Genomic DNA, 21,191 nt, shown 5'->3' with positions numbered 1-21,191 from the left:
CTGGGAAGGGAACCAACCTCGCTGAGCCAGAGCACACAGTGTCAGATGGCATCCAGCAACAGCACACACAGCAGGGATACTGCCCTCCAGTCCTTTTAAGGGCAGGAGGAAAAAAAAGTCATAAAGATCAACTGGTCTGGCTGCTGGTTCAGCACAACCTGTGGAGTTTCACCCTACAATTACTGTCTTGGACAGGGGTGGGAAGGGTATCTTGCGTACCTCACAAATGAACTTTGCACCAGCTGTGTACCTGAAGAAGGTACAGACACCTCCTTCAGAAAAGTATCCCATCCCAACTGAAACAAGGACAAATGGCCAGCTGGTGTGGGTTTTTATTGCTCTGCAATGCACAGCAGCTGAGGAACTACCTGCAAGTCCTGGTGAATTGACTGCTTTTTCCTCCAGCCTTCCCTTGCACAAACACCTCCATTCCTTAATGTCCCTGCAACATTCTCACTTGAAAATTTAGCCAGTAACACACAAGTGAAAAGTCTGCTAGTACGTTTCCTGTAATCCAGGGTATGCATCCAGACATTTTAAATACATCACCAGGTCTTCAGCATTGAATGTTTTCATCACCAAAGCTTGAAATTTTGCTTGCAAATTACTCCCTTCAAAAAGCCTGTGCCAGGAGACTTCCGTTAGAAGGCAGAGGCTTCAGGTTGTGTGGATGTGCCAATAAGAATTTCAATAATAGCTGACCAGATGCAAAGTCTGTCTCCTGGCAGATGGGTTTATAAATGTGGTAGGGAATTTGCAATTAAAAACAAAAAATAAAGATGTCCTCACCAACATTTTAAGAGACATGTAGCCTGGAATTTCTTCAAAAAAAGTACTAAAACAATACATGTGTGTATGCATGCATTATATACACATAAAAGCCAGAATCAAGCAGCAAACATGCCCGACGCATGCACAAATCTACTACAGACATGAAAGCTAATAAAAATTGATGGTTTTCTCCTAAACTATCCAGTGTCACATAATAGACTGCATTAATGTACAGAGTAGTGGTTGATTATGGCAGATAGATTAGATTGATACAAAAATACATGCACTTTTGAGACAGAAACATTGCATCAACCTGCACCCTGTAGCCTAGTTTTCAAAGCTACTGTTCAGTCATAAACCCTCTGAGGACTAAAGGGCACCAAATGTTCACTATCAGCAAGCTTACATTGCTCATCAAAACTAAATGGCAATCTCTCTTAAGGTGGGGAGGATTTTTTGGGGTTGTCCCTCCAGTAAGCAGTCAGATAACTCACTTTATCAGGAAAGAGCAATGGTGTTGCATGACCAAGTCTGGCAGGGATTCAGTCAGCTAACATGTAGGACACCAAGGCACATTACTTGACACGATCCTCTGACAGGAGTTTTCTTTGCCAATCCTAGAAAACAAAGTTTGGGAGACAGAGGGGAAAGTTAAAGGATTTATTGTATCCACCAGCAGAAGATTCACTGCAAGAGGATATCCCCATGGAATGCCATATTTGAGAGCTTGGTCAAAGAACGGTGTTTATTCTTCCTGCTGTCTCCTGGACTCTAGCTGACACCTTGCTAATATTGCACAGGGTACAGTGAAATCTTCTGAAAACCTTCACTTCAGGGATAAACTGAAAAAGATTTCAGTGCAATACCACAGGATGCCACTTACCAGCCTAACCTCACTTGCACACGCTCAACATTATTTATTCGGACACGCGATATATTTACATATCAGTGATGCCGTGCCTGAGGGCGGCGACTCCTACAGACACCGGATCTTTGAGGTGGCCCATAGGGCCTAAAAATGTCATACTCGGGGGTGACTTACTTGCTGAGTCAATCACCTCTTCCCCGCAATGAGACCCAGTTCTCCCCGCTCCCTCCTCCCCACGAGCAAAACCATCTACGAGCGCTCACAGACCGCAGCGTTCGCTGCTGCGGGGCCAGGGCGGCAACTCACGGCAAAATTCATTCGCAACTCGTGCCGCAAATGCACTCGCAACTTGCGTGGCAGTTCACGGAACGGCTGCCGAGCCGCCGCTCCCCTCTCGCGGGCCGCGGCTCCTCGCCCGCCGCACCCGCCCGGGCTCCGCGCCCCCCGCGGACCCCCGGCACGGCCGCTCGCCGCCACCGCGTCCCTCCCGCCCGCGCTCCCTCAGGCCCGGGAGCAGTCACCGCCCGCCCGTAACTCACGACGCAGCAGGGGCCGTTGGAGGAGGCGGCCGCGGGGCGAGAGAGGCGCTGGGCCGGCGCTGGCGCAGCCCCGCAGGCAGGGAAGAGCCCCGGGAAGGGAACGGAAGAAGCGCCGGAGCCCCGCGGCCCCGCCACATGCCACGGCCGGGCCCCGCCCCGCCCGCGCCCCATTGGCCCGGCTCCCCGGGCCCCGCCCCTCCCGCGCGGGCTCCGCCCCCCGGCGGTGGCCCCGGAAAGGCCCCGGGAAGGGCCCGGGGCAGGGGGCGGGCGCTGTCCGCGGAAATGACGGGACCGGCGGTGCTGCGTGTGAACCACCCGCGGCTTAACGCTGAAGGGGGGGTCTGTGCCGTTCTGTCAACGCACAGCGGCGAGGAGCTGTGCTCACACCAAGCTGTTTTCCGCACCCTGCGCTCCGGCGTCGACGGCCGCCGGTGGTGGCGCAGCAGCGGGAGCGGCCCTGGCAAAGCTCCCGTTGATCCGACCCGTTTTGCGCGTTCCCGATGCCGGGCTGGACCCGGCTCTGAGCAGCCTGGTCTAGTGGGAGGTGTCCCTGCCCGTGGCAGCGGGGCTGGAGCGGGATGAGCTTTAAAGCCCCTTCCACCCCAAACCATTCTATGGTTCATTTTCACCACCCAGCAGGAAAAATAAAAATAAGTGTACTGCCTAAAAGCGTCTTGCTATCCCGGAGTATGAGAAACACACATTCCACCGCAATCCAGACATACCTATTCTCATGTAACCCCTACACTGTGCAAGGCTTTGCTTTACTGGACATGCCAGTCCCCTAGCCTCAGCATTGCTTAAACAGAGATTGCTGCTGAAATAAATAGTATATCAAAGACCAGAAGTCAGCTCTTCAACGATCGTTTTGTTGGTTTTAGTGTTGGTTTTAGTTTTGTTGTTGTTAGTTTTTATGGCAAAAGTTTGCACATCAGCAGCCCCCAGCTGCTTGGGGCAAACCCTACCAGCAACAGAGCTTTGAATCTTTTATAGACAGTGTACTGCTCATGTATATACAGACACATTCATGATATAAATATCCGAGCTGCACTCTGAAGTGTGGAGCTGGCTCCACGAGATGGCATCAGGTGCAGGACTTCAGGAAACCATAGGTGCCCATTTCTGAGCAAGCTGAATTCAGCTCCTTTGGGTTATTTCCAGATTGCCCAGAGAGGCGTTAGACACTGGAAGAAATTCTTTGCTGTGGGGGTGGTGAGGCACTGGATCAGTTCTCCCAGAGAAGCTGTGGATGCCCCATCCCTGTCAGTGTTCAAGGCTGGGCTGGATGGAGCCCTGAGCAACTTGGTCTAGTGGAAAGTGTTCCTGTCCATGGCATGGGAGTGGGAACTGGGTGATCTCTTTAAGATCTCTTCCAACTGAAAAAGGAGCCATCAAAAAAACCATACAGAAACCAGCCTTGTGCACACACAGACACAGTCCAGACTCTGAGATGCTTCACACAGTAACTGTACCATTAGACAGGTGAGGAAGGAATCCTTGTTCCTTCAAGTCATGTGTGGATTTGTCTGCTACTGCTAATCTGGCTGTAGATGAAAGTGATGCCAGAATCATTCACACATCCCAGTGTAATTTTAGAACACAAAAATTTGCTTTTTAAAATGAGCAGCGAGGAGGAGGAGGCGGAGGAGCTGAAACCCTGGTCCATCAGTTAATTTAAAATAGACAAAATGCAAAGCTGGCATTAAGTAGTCCATTTAAAGCATGTCTCTCTGTATACATTGTATAGATATATCATTCCATCATTCATGTAGGATACCAGCATTTACTGAAATATTCCCTCCTCTCCTTTCCAGAGGAGGAGGAAGGGAGAAGGAAGCTCTGCAATGGAAGAGAATTAGAAGAGACAGTTGAAGGGGGGAGGGGGACCGTCTGCTGTAGAACAGATTATCTGGCAGGACCATGCACAGTGGTGGGGGAAATATTGTGAAGCTGTTGTGCAAAGCACAAGGATATGTGGCCCTTAGGGTTGGTGTAGTGGAAAACAAGCACATTTCTGGGAAAAGCAGTCCCAGGAGAAAAAAAAAATGCCCATAGAGAAGTCCAGATGTGCAATGGGAAAGTATAGGCACTGAAAAAAAGCTGTGATCATGCAGCCAAAGGGAATGGGATGTCATGAACCTGCCCTCACTCGCCTGTCTCCCTGCAATGCATGGAGAAAGTCAGCTGGGCTGTTTCCTTTGAGACAGCCAGAGAACGATCTTGAAGTGTTTAGAGATCTTTGCAACTTTACATGCTCGTGTGAAAAGCCAGGGTGCTAAGACATGCTTGCAAGAGCAGGTTTTCATAGAATATAAATGAGCTTTCAGTTGGTTTGCATTTATTCCAGATTGTCAGGAGAGTAGAGATTATGGGATATAACAAAATGCTATCAAAGGGTTTTGGGCAGGAGATTTTAGAATATTAGTTTAAACACAAATGGCTTCAGTATAGTCCAGCTATGTCCCAGACATTAACCCATTCAGGGACTTTGCACTGGCTGAGCTGGAGACCTAAAGGCAGATCTGTGTTTGAGGAATAACACTTTTCTGTTTTAAGAACAGATGGTGATTTGAATAGGGAATATTTGCTCTTCTGGACTATTCAAATAAACATAGACTATTCAAATAAACTGGCTATGAGGAATAGTCATACATCTCCTGTTATGTCTAATAAAATGTGGAACTACATTAAAACATATAAGAGATTGAAACTCCCTGCCCTGTGTTGTAATGGCCCATTTTGCCCAGTGCCAAGAGAGGTTCCCAGCCTGCTTGGGAAAGCTGTCCCCCCAGGGAAGCATCATCTTTCCAGCTCTGTGTGTGGTACATACAAGCTGCTATAACAGTTTTAACTTGGTGTGGGCCAGATTCACCTCTGGTATAAACTCCAGCCTTAATTAAGCCAAGAACCTATTTAGCCTGCTATTATTTTTTCTGATAACCATCTTCTGATGGAGGACATGCCTGTGCCAACTCCCAGGCTGCGATTAGGGAAGAATCTGGCTAGAACCTGTAGACAATATGTTTGCATAGTACTAAATACCATTTAATATGATCTATAAATATTTACACTTGGAGGAAGAGATTTGCTCTTTGCATAGTTTGCATGTTGGCATCTGCCAGACTGAATAAATTACTAATGAAAATCATATTGTGAAAAAAAATTTCCATGATGATTCTTTGGAGCTTTTATTTTTAAAGACAGTGGTGTGATAAGGAAATACATTCCTTGGGAATTACATTCTCTGCAAAATACCAGTGCTGGAATAGGCACTATTGCTCTGTGCAACTGAGGCAGCACAGGCTGCAGGAGCACTGGTTTCCCTAGGCTGACAGAAGAGACATTTTAGCTGAGAAAGAGAGTCCTTGTTCTCCAGCAGCCAAATGTACAATAGCTTGCTTTGGTATAACAATCTTGAAGAGACCTGGATTTCTTTCTGATGCTACATCTTTCCCAGACCTGAATTCAGTCCCACAAAATCATGAGTCTGGCCAACTCTTCTAATTTTTAAGCCTTTTCTAGAGCATTCTAGCTTCCTCAAGCAAGATACTGCATACAAATCTTGACTATCATTCTAAATTGGTTTTGGTGTATGTGAGAAAACATATGGAAATGTGAAATAAGTGCCCTTAGAAGTGATAATGTGGATAAACTTATCTAAATTTCACTGAGATTAACTCCTCATATTTGAGCTGAGGGGTTCCCATCCACTGAAAGCAGTCACTTAAAAATTTCATCATTAAATCCCAAAACTTCTTTTTAAACTTACTTTAAAGCCAAGACTCTCATGTAATTTGATTTTAACAATATACACCAAATTAAAGAATTGGTCACAAGCAGAGACCGTCTAGTTGACTGGATTTGTAATTACTGTAAAGCATTAAATGCATGCAAACAGCTACAAATTATCTTCTCTATGCACCCACAGAACATTATAACATTACTTGGGACCCATCAGGGTGCTCCTGTTTATGTTCAAACTCCTAGAGCTGTGCCACTGGCATCACATTACTGCAGCTTTGCCATGAAAAATGCATTTCCCACTCTGCCAGAAATCCTTCCTCTCGGAAGCCATGGGAATCTCTGAAGCACGAGTTAAATATACATTAGCTTCTCACAGAAGCAGCCTGAAAGATATTTCTAGCAGTGCATTGTCAGATGTGCATTGTACCTGACATCATGGGGCAATGTGTTGCAATGTCCTGCACTCATCTGTCTTTACTTAGCTGTCTTTCTGTCTCTTCCATCTTTTAACTAAGTCTGGCTGAAAATGGAGAGAACCTGGCACCAAAGAGAGCCACAAATTGCACAAGAGGTAGAGCAGAAAGGGGGTATCAGAAAACTTAAAATTGCTTTGGGGTCATGGCACAAGGCAGAAAGCAGCTCTTGAGAAGTTTTTAACCACAGCCCCACTGTTGTTTTGCACTGCCAGCATGCTGCAGCCAGGAAAATCTCTTGGCCAAGCACAAATGCACACTTCCTCTGTGGAAGATGCTCTGAAGTCTGGATGGGAGTCCTGTGGAAGCTCACCTCTAGGCTGCACTTGGCAGTTGTGGCCAGGTACAGACTTCTGCCATCCTATACCTATAGATCCTGTATATACCTATACATCCTGTAGGGTTATATAATAAAACAGAACTGGAGCTTGCCAGACGAATTCATTCCAATTCCCAAGTGTCCAAATCCACTTTTGTGGGATTGTTGTGGAAATTGTTGTTGGCTGTCCTAGCGTTTGGATTTCTCCTGATGCAGAGATTCCAACATCACCACAAGGGGGAGAATGTGGTGTTTTCTGCTTCTGGTTTGTAATGCTCATTTGAGAGAGATGTGGTACTTGTCTCATGCTTATTGTACAGACACATGCAAGAGCTGGTCCTCACAAGCAAAACACCATTCTGAAAGGGGGCAGACCGGCTTTGCTTCACTAATGGGGGTGGAAAACACTTCCATAAGTGAATTGATGGATATTCCCTAAGGAAAAGTGAAACATGCTGTCGCTGGTCAGTACAACCAGTCTTGTCCATACCAACATTCTATGTACACCCTTCCTGGCTTAGGTGTGACCATACAGGGAAGTAGAAGGGCTGGGAGGACAGATCAGAATGGCCACTCCAGGGATACAGCTGAATTCTCATGAGAGCTGCTGTTGACCTGGTTTCTGCTCCGCTCTGTTCAGCTCATCCATAAGGATTTCTGACTCACGCTAGAATGCTTTGCACTGGCTGCTTCCCTTTTTTGCAGAACAGCCCAAGCTGGTGGAAAGAATGTATTTGGGAACAAGAGGTAACCCCTTCAGAAAGTAATGCTGGAAAAGCAACATAAGCAAGAATCCATACAGTGGGAAAAGTGGGGGTTTGGCTGGAGTGGCAGAGAACAGGAACCACCATTATGAAAAGACAAAAAAAATTAATAATGAAAGTAGTTACCAAATCTTTGCCTAGAGCTATGCCAGGGGGATTAGCTTGAGGGATTAGGAGTGCATAAAAATAATAATCTGGAACTTAAGCCTATATACTTTATGCTGAAAGCAGGGGTTTTCTTGCTTGAAAAGATCATCAATAATAAGGAGTCAAGCTCAAATGCTAATTTCCCAATCGAATAGGTGGCAGACTGCACCACACCTGACTTTGAGTCCAACATATTCAAGTCAAACACAGGACTTTCTGCTTCAGTCCTCCTCCTCCTCCCTCCCTTCTCCCAACACAAACCAGGATCTTGATCTGATGCCAAGAACATCTGAAGATTATATACAGATGAATCCAGAACTGGATGAATACTCTGAAAATGTTGCTGTTGATGTTTGTTTGCTTTATTTTCAGCCTGTTTGTTTAAAAGCTGTGGATATGCCAATGAATTTTCCATCATTTTCTCTCTACTTGCCACCTTAACAGCAGCCTCCACTGAGCCACCTTAGACAGGCACAGAAAGAAAAGGCTGTAGCTATTTGCATAACCCAAAGAAACAAAGATCATCAAAGCAATGCCTTACAGTGCTACTGTCAGCCTTGTGTCTGGTGGCATTTCTGCAAGTCACCTTTCCATTTCTGACCACCATCTTTCCACTCCAGGGTTTATAGCTGCAATATAAAAACATGAGGTGATCAGGAGCTTGCACAAATTAACTCAGTGTGGAGCAGATGTGGTTTTGGTTTGTTGTGCTACAAAAGAAAAAAGCTGGTTATTTTAAGATAAAGCCTTTTGACTGGATTCAGACAAATTCTGAGGCATCCCTGCATAGGAAGAGGCACTGTATTACTACCAAGCTATCACAGTCTCTATCTGTAGATTTTGCTAAAAAAAGAAAAACTTAGCCCAAACAAGCCACACAACAGTCTAAATAGTGAAATACTGATGGAAGAATGGGGTAGCTGCTCTAATGATACAGCACATGCATGAACATCCACATTTTTTACACAGGGGTCCATGGAGTGTCCACAGGGGCTGGAGAACAGCAAAGCATGATGCCAGTCTCCTCCTGAGATCAGGTACAGAGAGGGCAAGAGAGGGCAGTCAACCATTAGCATACTCTCTAGTGCTTATTTTCCAAAATAATCATCTCCTTAGTGAGCTGAGACCTGACCACCAATGGTGCCATATGAAGGTGACCCTTTCCAGAGCCTGCAAGGAAGCAGAAAAGGGTTAAAGTATCTTCTGCTCACTGCTTTTTCTGCTTGATTAACTTATTGCCATCCTGTCAGACAAAATGAATGTCTTTGATAAAGGCCCACCCTCGTGCCACTTTGGTGACAGGCCATCTCCTCCTGCTGCACCAGATCTCCTGCACATCTCAACAGAGCAGCTGCTAAAAAGTACTTGGAGGCTGTCCAAAGGAGCCAGTGTGGTGTGGGAGCAAGCTGGCAGGGGAGCCTTGCCCAGTGCCCCACCAACTGTTGCACATTTCTGAGGCAAGATGGGATGTGTTGTGCCTGTCTCACCACTGCTCTGCAGCATTGTTCCGAGACAATCTGAGTTTCAGATTGCAACTTGTGCTGCTTGCAAGGTTCCCCATGCTGCTGGGGACACAGAAAATGGGCCTCCATTGCTACCCACACTCCCAAAGAGCACTTCACACAAACAGTGCAGAAGAAGAGATTGTCACCAGCTACTGCTTCTGTTACCTTTCCTTCAGTTTGGAATGTCCTTCCCCTTTGCTCCATAGTGATAGCTTCAGAACTAGCAAAGTGCTTTCAATGAACTTCCAAGTGCTTGATCTTACAGCTGCGCTGCATTATCTGGTCATAGCAGTGTCTCTTCTGCCTCTCTAAAACTGACAGAAAGTGTGCACTGCCTCCATCCATACAACTAGGTCATTTAACTCTGAAACCAAGTGGTAAGCACTTAAAAATGTCAGTTATTTAAGAGGTGGCACCCATTTTCTTACCCTGAAACCACACACCTAGATAATGGTAGAAGAAGTAGAAAAGTTTCCAAAGTACATCCATGTCCCTAAATCATCAGTGGACAGATATATGTCTTCTTTGGCCTCACATCTTTTACTTCCATTAAGATGACAGACTTGATGTGAATGCAGAATGTGGTACTGCCTAACACAGCAGCCAACTACAAGTATGCGAAAATGTCTGTATTAATGGGGCAAGATATTTGCTGCCCTTTATAAGCATAAGTGTTGCTTTCTAAATGGTACTAAAATGTGTGTTCTTGTACTAAAAACACTCACATTCACTATACCAGAGATCACCATCTGTCAGCATTCATGTTCAGGTCTTCAGAGAATCACCCTGAAAACAGAAAACAACCACTTGGCAAACATTGACTCATGCCAGCCCTTAGAGATCTGCTTGTCCACGGGGCAAATAATTGCCTCTGTCTTGTGTATATGCAGAAACTCAGTCCTCAGAGATCTTGCCCTAGTCATCTCTTTTTCATGTGGCCATCCTGTCTCTGAGGTCTTTCTGTTCATAACCAAGTGCCCTTGCAATGGCTAATCCTGTTGGCTTCTTGGACATAAATGTAGAGCTAAGACCCTCCAGACAGAACAGCATGGAAGGGAGGTGGGTTATGGTAAATGTAGATCCATGGTCTCCAAACATTTTTGATCTTGCATACCACTATCAGTAAAAAAGTTTTGAATAGTTGTGTGCACCCCATGGTGTGCACACACCCCACTTTGGAGACCACTGATCTAGTCAACAGCTAAACTTTCCTGCTTCTTGCTCCTGGCTGACCCCTTTTGTAATCTCTATTTCCCAAATCAGGAGTATGGAAACTCCTTTGGTCCAGGTTTGCTCTCCAGCAATGCAAATTGGCTCAAAGGGTATTTGCTAAATGAGAGATGGAACCCACTACAAAGAGAAGGGTGTTCTATTGTGGAAGGGAAGGGAAAAAGAGAGTTTAAGCAGGAACTCTTGAATAGCTCCCTGAGAAGCAGTCTTGCACCAAACTCCACCAGGTCTCATTGCAATGGGTGCATAGTGGTACTCAGAATAAATCTGTAAGAAGAAAGAGGATAGAGAGGGAAGAAAAGGATACAAATAATAGAAATAATCACACTGTCACCATCTGACCATAATCACACCATCTGACAGCTGTGCCTAAGGGCAGTACAATGCTTCCAGGTGGTTTAATTCTGCACAACTCCTTGCAGGCTCCAGAGAAATATCTTCTACCACCAGTCATATGGCATGGGCTGGATTACTTGGCCATAGGCACATTCAGTCTGAGTACTCTTTAGTATAGTAATGTGGAAGGACAAACTCCAAGTAGAGGTTTCATCCTAAGCTGACAAGAGAGGTGATGTGGAGGACAGAAAAGTGTAAGACTGCATCTTGGATAGGGACATGGTGAAGGTGATGAAACACAAGCTGAACACATATATACGGTGCCTTGCAAAAAACTTAGCAAAACCAGCTAATACACCTTTAGGATGAGTTAACAGGAGGTCTCTGTTGGTGCAGGGGAAAACTCTGTTTTGTTGGGTACTAAGAATTAGTTTTGGGCTGGCAAAAGCCATGCAGAATTGATCACTCTTGAGGGATCACTTCTTGAGGGAAGGGGAGACACAACACAAAGTTGACAATTTGAGGAAAAAATTAGTGCTAAGTTACTGATCTCTGTGTTTCCCCAGCTCCTTTCTCTGTGGATAATAACCCAGTTCAGCAGCTGCTAGATCCTTCGGGACAGAAACCTTAGCCAGACATTTCATGCCAAGGGAAAAAGAACAGCAGGTGAGAAGAGAGCAGGTGGCTTGGGAGCTTGTCTCAAAGATCTGTGTACCCTGGAGAGCTGTTTATAGGAGGAACACAGGAAAAGGAACCTGGAAATTATTCAGGGCTGGCAACTGGCAATCAGATGTAAAGTCATGAGTCATATCTCTGTGTTAGGCACCTCCTTGGTCTCATCAAAAGTGAGAAAGAAAAGACTCAAGATCCCTGATACTGCAAAAGCATAGGAAAAAAAGCATAATCACATCAGAAAAGAAAAGCCCTTGAGCAAACAAATATAGGCCTTTTTTTGTCCATCAGCATGAAGCAATGGCCACATGCCACTCCTCTGCTCGTTTGGTCCTCAGAAAGAACCCAACTAGAGGAAGTTTCTTCACTCCAGGAAAAATGTTCACATTTGTTGGCATAGAAAACAATGCAAACAAACCCCTGACACTGCAGAAGGTTTTTAGTTCCCCTTTATCTGAGGCTGCAGCATGCTATTTGAATTAATAAGGCAATGGGTGCAGTCCTTCTAAATCCTGAGTGGTTGCACAACTCATTGAGCAACATAACACAGTGAAAAAATCTGCCATTGCTGGCCCCTGAGCTCAGTCAGTGAGCTCTGTGGCCCTCCATTTGTTAATGGCTGCACACAGCCACTGGTTTTCCTTACATCCTAAAGCCACACCAAACCTTCAGCAGTCCAAGCAAGTTAGGCAATATTTTGGGTAACTCACACGGTTACCCAAAAGGCCACAAAAAACTTCCCACGTTTTTAGCAGATCACAAACCACTTTTAGTAGTTTCTAACTTACCTATAGTAACATATTAACTCTGGTTGAATAGCTTAGAGAGCAGAAGGGGAAGTGAAAACTGGAGTTCCTGCAAAAGAGGGCCAGCACCCTTGAAAGAAATAACCACATTTCAGGGATCATATTCATGGATTGCAAACATAGCTTGCAGCCTTTCCTTTGAAAGGGCTAGAGCCTCTAAAAGATCCAGGGAAGACACATGCCTCCAGAAAGGAGGATGACCTGATGCAAAAAACAGGATTATTCAACATCCTTCCTGACTTCTGCTAGCTTGAGGTTGACTGCTTGCTAGGTGCCAGGAGACATTACTCATCACAAGAGAATTTGCTAATGAAAAAGGTTGTTAATTTGCCGTATTTTTTGCAGATGTGCTTTCACATTGGTTTCATTTTGCCAAGGATTTGAGTTGTCAAGCTGCTTTTTTCCTTTTGGTTCATGTTAAGTTTCATTTGAGCTGGTTGTCACTGCATGCACTGAGGGTCCTTGTCTGGGTGTGAAGGTGCATGGATGCCATCAGTCTGTCCCTCTGGACACTCTGCTAATGTTGCTTCTCTCGAATTTCCATTTTGCCTGCGTGCATTGCTGCAGGCTGCATAGCCAGCACCGACAAACACGTTCACAGCTCCTTTATTCCCAGCCCAGGATGTGCTGCAATCCTAAAGCTGGTGGTAGAGCCCAAAGGTCTTGGAATAATGGGCTCCCAGCATGGTACTGAGGAGCCAAGAGCAGCAACACTGACTGTACAGGTGTGTCAGAGGGGTGCTGAGTGGTGGCTGGTTGGACCAGATCCTGCCAGTAAGATGCAGGAAGGCAGAGCAGAGTTACACTGGTAGTGGTTCAAGGGTTTGTTCAGGACAGGAGGGAATAGGAGAATCCTAGTCTGGACCTGTGTGTGAGAAGATGGGCTGACTTTTTGAAGGGAACAGAGCAATGCTATTTTATCCACACTGAGAACCTGTATTACTGCACCACTACCTCTGCCAGCCCTGCAACACATCTGGGCAATGTGAATAGAAAACAGAGTGAGCTAATCAGGGATCATTTCATCCAATAGGATATCATAGATCTTAGTCTAAATGCTCTTGCTGTGGTAATTTATATATGTCTGCTAATCCACGCACATTGTGCACTCTGGCAAAGCAGCCACAGAACTGACCCAGAAGAGGTTTCCATTTCAATCACCTTTTTTTTAATCCTTGACTATATATTTGCTGCTCTGGCTCCCCCTTGAACTGAAGTTTAAAGTCATACTCTCCAGAGTTGCTAAGGCCCATGGGACAGAACTCTTGTGTTCTCTGTTGCTGAGTTCTGATGAGCTGAGACTGTAAGGAGCCAGGATCTCATCAGTGCTGCTGCTGAGGAAGAGGAGATGCCAAGCCTATAATCTGTCATGAGGCAGAAGGGAGCCACACAAGATGCCTGTTGCTCCAGGAGTCACCAGAACCAGCCTTCCTACCTAGCTTTTTATCTGTCTCATCACAGCACCGTCAGGATAAATACACACCTCAGGAGAAAACCATTTATTGCTTTATTGAACTGCCTCTAGGGACTGATGTTGCTTTTGCCTTCTCACACATCTCTGCATTATTAATCAAGATCATCCACATCAGAGCAGTCAGGAGCCCTTAGGAGGAGGAAATGCAGGAGAGGAACCTTTGAAAATTAACTCAGATTATCTGCAGCATTGTCAGCTGAGACTATTTTGCAGTCATGAAATAGGGCTTTCAGATGTTGTATTTCCAGTTTCATAATAGTGACTTAGATACCTGAGCTTTCACCCACTAGCAATAAGACAGATTTATAATTCTTAGGATCAGAGAAAAAAGCCTAAGAACAAGTATACCTTGTAGCCTACAGTAACCAGCAGATGCTGTATTTTTAGAAAAAAAACAAACCCATAGTATTTCAAGATGCTTAATGTTGAACTAGTGCATGTTATGCTTATGGCCACTCTCTCCATCCCCCAGCTTTACTCTTCCTTGAGGAGTCTGAACCTTAAAGCCACTTCTTGAATCTCCAGCCAGATTCTCACTGAGCAGGTAAAACACCTCCTCCCAACCTATTTGTTCCATTATCACTGCCAAAGGGCAGCAGCCGTGCCTCACCACCCAGTGACAGCTGAGCTCAGCCTTTTATCATTCTGTCTATATCTATCCAACAACTTGCAATGGTTGAGTAGAGCAGAGTGAATTGATATGCATTTAACCCCTCTTGGTTAGCCACAACTTATATTAGAAAATATTGGCACTCCTTGGCAATTCCTGAACTCACAGCGACATAACAGGGCTGAAAGCCCCAAATTCAACAGGGATTTACAAATTTTACTCTGTCTTTGCAGCTTGTGTCCTGGGTGGGTGTTCCTGGGGTGTAGGTTGTGAGGTGTCATTTTGCTGAGGGGATCTAATCCCTTTCTGAAGGCTGTCAGGAGGAGTGACCATTTTACCATGGAAAGCTAGGCTGAATGGACAGCTCTCCCTCTTCCCCACAGGTTTTGCTTCTGACCCAATGGAAGGCAGTACATATTACATCAAAATCTGGTGCTTCTTTTGCAGCTGTTTCTCCCTGACTCTGGCAGTCTTCATGCACGGCCATGCATTTCAGATGTGCAGTGCAGCATGTCTGTGTGCCCTAGAGGTGCTGGCTCCTGCCAATACCATTCCATACGGGCTTATTCAAGTGTAAGAGAGTCCCAGATTTCACCCCTAGCCAATGAGCATTTTTGTTTCCAAGTGAACTTTTCAAATATTTCTTTTGATTCAGGGATGACAGATGGTCTGCTCCCATGTTCTGACTCCCCAGACATCTAAGGAAACAGTAGCAGGTAGATGAGGTTCAGAATTTACCCTTGCAAACCATCTGAGTCAGCATCAATGCAAAAAACCCACATCCCCAATCAGCTAGGAAGGTCCTCCCTCAGGGCTGGACTGCAGTGGCTGCCAAAGGAAAACAGAATGGCTTGAAGGTCTCCAACAGCACTGTCAAACTTCAGGGCAAGGACACAGAGCAGTGGACATCCTGACTTCACCCCTTGCCTGCCAACCTCATCCTTCTCTGCTATTCGCAGCAGACATAGATTTAGCATCAGCTGGCAGAAAAAAAGTGTGCAGACTATACAAGGTCAGAGATTCCTGTATTTCCCATGATCTCAAACTGCAGAGTTTTCTTAGGCTTCAACATTTGCTACTGGAACCACTGCCTTCAGTACCATGTAATAGCTATTGCCACTCCTTAAGCTGGAAGTTTTCATTAACGGCAATAGCTACAACAACACGCAACTTCCTGGGCATCTTGGGTTGCAGCATTAGCTGCTCAGGTTATGAAGGACAACTGACTGCTGGAAAACTGCCTAAACAGAGAGGCACCTCACAGGGGAATCATGCAGAGTAACGTGCATGTTTTTTTCACTGCAGAGTGTTCTGTGTTCACACATGAGATCTGGGTGGAAATAAAACAACCTTGGCCTCCCAACCTGCATCATATTCTCTTTTTGTAACTACTACACTCAATGACAAAATGTCCTCTCTCCCCTTTAAATCTGATCACTTGCTAGGATCAGAAATAATTAATACTATGTCAAATGATGTTTATATAGATTAAAAATCCCCTTGCAAATTCACTTCTTACACCTGAGTTTGCGGGGCAGGGGTCCATTTGTGTCAGTCTGAGACTGATTCATTGCTGCAGGACCCCACTGCTGGAATTGCAAGCCCTGTACCAAAGGAATCAGACCTCTCCCTTTCCACTGCACACCAGTGTGGATTCGTACAGCTCCACGTACCAGGCAGCTACAAACAAAGCCCAGGGTGTGCTGCAGGTAGGAAGAGCTCAGCTGCCACCATCAGGACTGCTGGGGCAGGATAGGCGAGGGCAGGATCTGCTCAGCCCTCAATCCAAGCTAGGGGCCTGGAAATCTATCGTCAGGAACACACAACAAAGGAAATAAATAAGTCTGCACGATAATCAAGACTGTTAGTCGGAAATGAGAGGCAAGAGGGTAAAGATGCCAAGCTGTACGTAAGAGTGGTGGCTTGCAAACTGCTGTGAAAGGAGAGGAGTCCAGGAGGATGCGCTAAGTTTTGCTTTCCCGGGGGGGGTACTTTATCCCACAAAACCCTGTAAAGACAGCGAGGACTTGGCTGCTAACCGAAAAGGAAGGATAAGGCAGGAGAGGGCGCCACTGGTTTGCTGGCATCTCCCACGTCAGCTGGCAGGCTTTGCTGTTCCCTGCTGACACAGATGCAATCCAAAGCTGACTGAACTGCTTCCACCAAGTGCGGCGAACTCGAGATGAAGTGGACGGCAGAGAGACCTGAGCGAGACGTGCTGAAACTTCTTCTCTTCTGGGAGGGGCGAGCGGCGCTGTAACATCCGCCGTGGGGTGTTATCCCAAGGACATATTTCTCTTCACGCACACCCCAATCCCGAGCTGGTTTCAAGCCAGAGCCATCCCATAAAACAGGCTCATGGTCGATGCAGCACGGAGCAGCTGCGGCTCTGAGGCTCTTGGGCGTGGGGGTCACGCCACGCACACTGAGGAGCACTGTCCCCTCTGCATCCCTGTGTCGCCACCTTCCTTCCTCCGGCCCATGGCTGCAGGAAGCGAGGCACAGCCTGGGCACGAAGGGAGCGAGGAGGCAGCATGGTGGGCAGATCCATACGGGCTGCGAGTCCCTTTGTGCTGCCACTTCCCACTCACAGTGCGACAGCTCGGCTCAAAGTTCCGCCAGGCTGATGCTGCTGGCAGGGAGGAGGAGGGAAGAACAGTGCGAGGGATGTGCAGTTCATCCTCCCGTCCTGCAGGACGGGTCTGTGCCCAGCAGGGCAGCCTTCCCTCCGGGCACGGGAGGAGCAGCAGGGCTGGCGCTGGGGAGGGAGGAGAGCGCTCATCTGCAAACGGGAGGTGGGACTGCAGGACTGCTTCTCCCTAAGCGGGGCGCACCAAAGAGCTCACATGCCGCACCACACACTGGCTGCACTCAGGAGCTGTTGAACAGCAGCAAACACGAGCATTGGGAGCAAGAACTAGAGCGACCTGGACTGGGAGGGCACTGCCAATAGTCCCCGAGTCTCCTTGCAAAGCGTCAGGGCCGTTTGGCAGAGCCTGCGCTGGCACAGTGGCAGAGGCACCGCCGGAGGGTAGGGCTGCAAGGGTGGCGTGAGGGGAGGGAAGGAAGGAATGGAGCTTGGAGCTGCATGGTGGCTGGGGCCGAGCATGGAACAAAGCCCAGCAGACAGCCAAGCTAAAGGAGTAAAAGAGCAAATTCTCCTCGAGGGATTTTCCTGCTCACCAATGCAAGGCAGGAGGCCTCTGGATCAGGCAGAGCTCTGGAGAGGAGTGAAGGTTCCAGCTACTGCAGGAGGCTTTGAGGGAGAGAAGAGAGGGGCTTTTCATCTATGGAACTGTGCCGCCACCTGACCACTTCTCCTCACCCACTGCAGCCTACTGGTTGTCCTCACCATCTGCAGGGCACCCAGGAGCCCTCCTCAAAGAACTGCTTCTTTGGCTCACTCTCAATACCAGCCTGACCCTTTAAGAGCAATGATGTTGTTTCCTCTGATAGTAGAAAATTATTTCAGGTGAGAAAAAGCCCAGTATGACTACAACATGAATGTTTCAGAAAGGAGAGCCAGCCCTGGTGTTTTTTCCCCTTGTAAAGAAATGCAGCAGCATCTCCCAGCTCCTCTCTGCTGTCTCCCCTCAAAACCTGCAGGTGCTGTGCTATTTTCAATCTGCATTGCTTTCCCTGCTGCTTGGTACCACCTCACCTCTTTCCCTTCCACCAACAATTCTTTCAAAGTGAGAGCATCCAGGCAGCACCTGGCTGTGTCCCAACCTGCACACACACTGCCAGATCAGCAGCACAACAGTGGGGTAGGAGATCCAGCAGTGTAGGAGTTAAGCTGTTCTGTTCTGGCTATCCGGGTCTCTCCCTCCCATCTTTTCCCATGAAATAATCAGCGGGTTTTAGCCTTGCAGGCATGCAGAGAAGATCCAGCTGCTCTTGTGCAAGCAGGAGTATCCTCTAAGCTGCTGGGGCCTGGCTGTCTGAAGGAATAATATCCAGGGACACATTCAGAGTTGAAGGGTAGAAATGAAAGAATAAGCAATGGGAGAGAGAGCAGAGAGGTGCAGCTTATTCCAGTGACCTTTAACAGTGAGGCCAAGGTCTCAGTGTTTGTATATCCCAGTATTTTAGGGACAGGATGGATTGTTTTCCTGAGGCCCTGATTTTTTTTTTTTTAAAGCAAACATGTAAAGTGAGACAATAAAGAAATACTCATTTTTGTGGAGGAGATAAGAACACAGCTGAATGTCACTCTTTGTCTCAAACTAAATCTCCCTGGCTCAGGAGATGGGTGGCACACAAGAACATGGGCTGAAAAAGTGCATTTTTCAGCATCAGGTCATAGCAAGCAATGAGATGCAGTGGGACTTCTTCTGCCTAGCTGGCCTGACAACCAGCCAGGCTGGGATAAGGCAAGAGAGGCCATGGTTTCACAGTGCTGTAGCTGTCTTCTGTCTGAAAGAGTCGAGTAGTTGCAATAATAGAGAGATGCATCTGCCTGGGTACCTCCATCCCTTTCCCTCTACACCATCAAGTTACTAAAATCAATTCATTCAAAGGCAGAGAGAAGACAGCCTGCTACCTCTCCACTGCATCTTTGCTGACATGTCAGAGCACACAGAGTTTGCAGCCTTCAGCCATTCTGTGCCCACTGAAATAATGAAATCAGTAGTTCAGATGGCATGGAAGAAATTAGAAAAGAAAACTAACTTCTGCCTCCTCTCATCAAAAAGCTCAGAAAACTCAAACAAAGGCAAGAGACAACAGATTCATAATGTTCAGGGGGAATAGGAGCTTTTCCCATGATGTGTAGTGACACTACAGAACTGCCCACAGCAGAATGTGTTGGATTTTGGACAGGACAGGATGGACAGATTCAGGGCAGACAAAGGCACCATAAAATACAGAAACCATGCACTGGTGGAGGCTGTGAAAATCCTCACACTCTGGGCTTGAGCTGTTCTTGGGCTCTTCATGTGTCTGCAATTGCCCACTGCCAGGAGGCTCTCACTGTACCCAAGACTCACAACTTTTACAACTGCTCATTTGGAGCACAGACACAGAATTAGCAAGGTTGGAGAAGACATCTAAGACTGTAAAGTCCAACTATTCACCCAGTACCTGCCATGTTCTCCACTAAACCATATCCCCAGTTGCCTTTTGAACACTTCCAGGGATAATGATTCCAAGTCTTCCCTTCTTTCAACACCTGACCATCCTGTCAGTAAAGAGATTTTTCCTAATACCTAACTTAAACCTCCCCTGCATGACTTGAGGCCATTTCCTCTCATCCTGTCACTGGTTACCAGGAAGAAGAGACTGAGCAGCAGCTCCCTACAACCTCCTTTCAGGTAGCTGTAGAGTGACAGCTATAGAACTTAATTGATCCAACCAAGCCCCACACACAGCCTCTGCCCAGGAGCCCATTCACATTCATCCTTGGCCCTTGAGTATTATCCTCATGTACATTGTGGGAGTAGGCAGAAGGCTGTAAAGTAACCAGTGAGTGTCAAACTCACACCATAAAGAGCAAAGCCAGGGTAGCTTATGAGGGTAACAGGCCCCTGAGGGGGAGGAGAGCCCTGCAGCTGAAACTACAGCAAGATTTGTCTGTCAGTCAGAAATGAGACACTATGGCAGAAGGACTGGGCACTGGGAGCCCACACTGCTTCTGTATTGGTAAGGGACACTTCACAAGGGCTGGATTGCTTTACTTAGGCAGTTTCATCCTCCTGCCTGGCTGGATGACTTTTCTCCTGTAGGGATGGTGTTTACCAGAAGCTAAAAACTGCTGTTTTGAGTTGAGGGGTCAGCTGCATCTACAGATACTGTTTTGTTAGAAGGTGCCTGCATGGTTTTAGACTGATCTCAGAGCCTCCAACCCTGCTAAAAGTACCTGCTGCACTCAGGTAGGCTGCTGGAAATGCCAAGGGGGTTGGAACTGATTGCTCTATCTTCACTAGGGCATCCTTGAACTGACAGCCTCAGACCTCTGTCAGCTGCTACAGCCGCAGCCCCCAAATGAAATGACCAAGTGACCAAGGCACATGGAGCCCCAGGCACAGCAAGAGTGGTGGGAGATCCCCCATGGCTCTGGATGGCTTGTGACCTCTTTTCAGAGTCTGTTCTCCCAGCTCTTAGTTGAAAATACAAATTGATTAAGTGTTGACAAAAGAAAATATGGTTGTGGGTTTTTTTCTCATCAGTCCCCTTCAAATGAATCCTCTTGACATTTGTTATGTTACAGTGGTATTAACTCACCCATTTCTGCATCACTTCAGAGGAAAAGCCTGGTGGCACTTGGCTTTATTTGTAATGAAAAAAGACCAAGCTGAGGAAAAAATACTTCATTGCTCATTCCCAAAAATATAAAGGACAAGATTTCGGGCCTCTTTTTTTTTGACTGATTTAAGCCTTCCCCATCATCCAAAAGAGCACATCCCCTTTTCCCATAGGGAGCTGACCTCTCAGGAGGAGGATAGAGTTGTTCACACAGCTGTTGCCTTTTGTTACCAGTCCTGTGTGGCTCAAATACATCTGTTTAATCAGCATTTGCTCCAGAATTTGGGCCTACCAATTCCCCAGAGGCTAAAATATGGATTATCTAAGGCAGGGAAAGAAGTGAGACTTGTGGGGTTTTTTACTGGAGGACTGGGAAATTGGCTGTTTGCAAAACTCAATCATATCAGCATGACACATGAAAATTTTGTAAAAACTATTGGCCACATGACAGTTTGAACCCCATATCCTCCTTGGAGGCTGGTGACTGAGCTGGAGAGGAATCAACAAAATCAAGAGTCCATTGACTGACATCACCATTAATTCAACTGCTCTCTGAGATAAGGAAAGGGTATTGTCTTGGCCTTAGCCAGGAGAGAATTATGAATGTTTACAAATGCATCTCTCCATGGCTGTCACCACCTCTCAGCGAAAAGAATAGCAGAAATAGAAAATATCCTTCAAACAATGGCA

The 21,191-nt window shown here is 46.6% G+C and overlaps 1 protein-coding gene across 3 annotated transcripts in view; it reads right to left on the bottom strand.

Moving 5' to 3' along the window:
- C6H11orf24 (chromosome 6 C11orf24 homolog) overlaps positions 1 to 21,191 on the bottom strand; it is a 45,652-nt gene that overhangs the window by 18,461 nt on the left and 6,000 nt on the right. For 2 of the 3 annotated variants that reach the window (XM_036384971.1, XM_036384973.1), the window contains exons 1-2: positions 2,179 to 2,294; positions 1,266 to 1,388 (exon numbers count right to left, since the gene is read on the bottom strand). The gene's annotated coding sequence lies outside the window, so the exon portion shown is untranslated. Of the gene's footprint in view, positions 1 to 1,265; positions 1,389 to 2,178; positions 2,295 to 21,191 lie in introns of those variants that run through there. The other variant, XM_036384972.1, reaches the window with a different exon arrangement.

This window comes from Molothrus ater, chromosome 6, assembly GCF_012460135.2.
Source record: "Molothrus ater isolate BHLD 08-10-18 breed brown headed cowbird chromosome 6, BPBGC_Mater_1.1, whole genome shotgun sequence".
Classification (NCBI taxonomy): Eukaryota; Metazoa; Chordata; class Aves; order Passeriformes; family Icteridae; genus Molothrus; species Molothrus ater.
The sequence above is the reverse complement of the archived record's forward strand: the minus strand, read 5'-3'. Positions and strand labels throughout refer to the sequence as shown.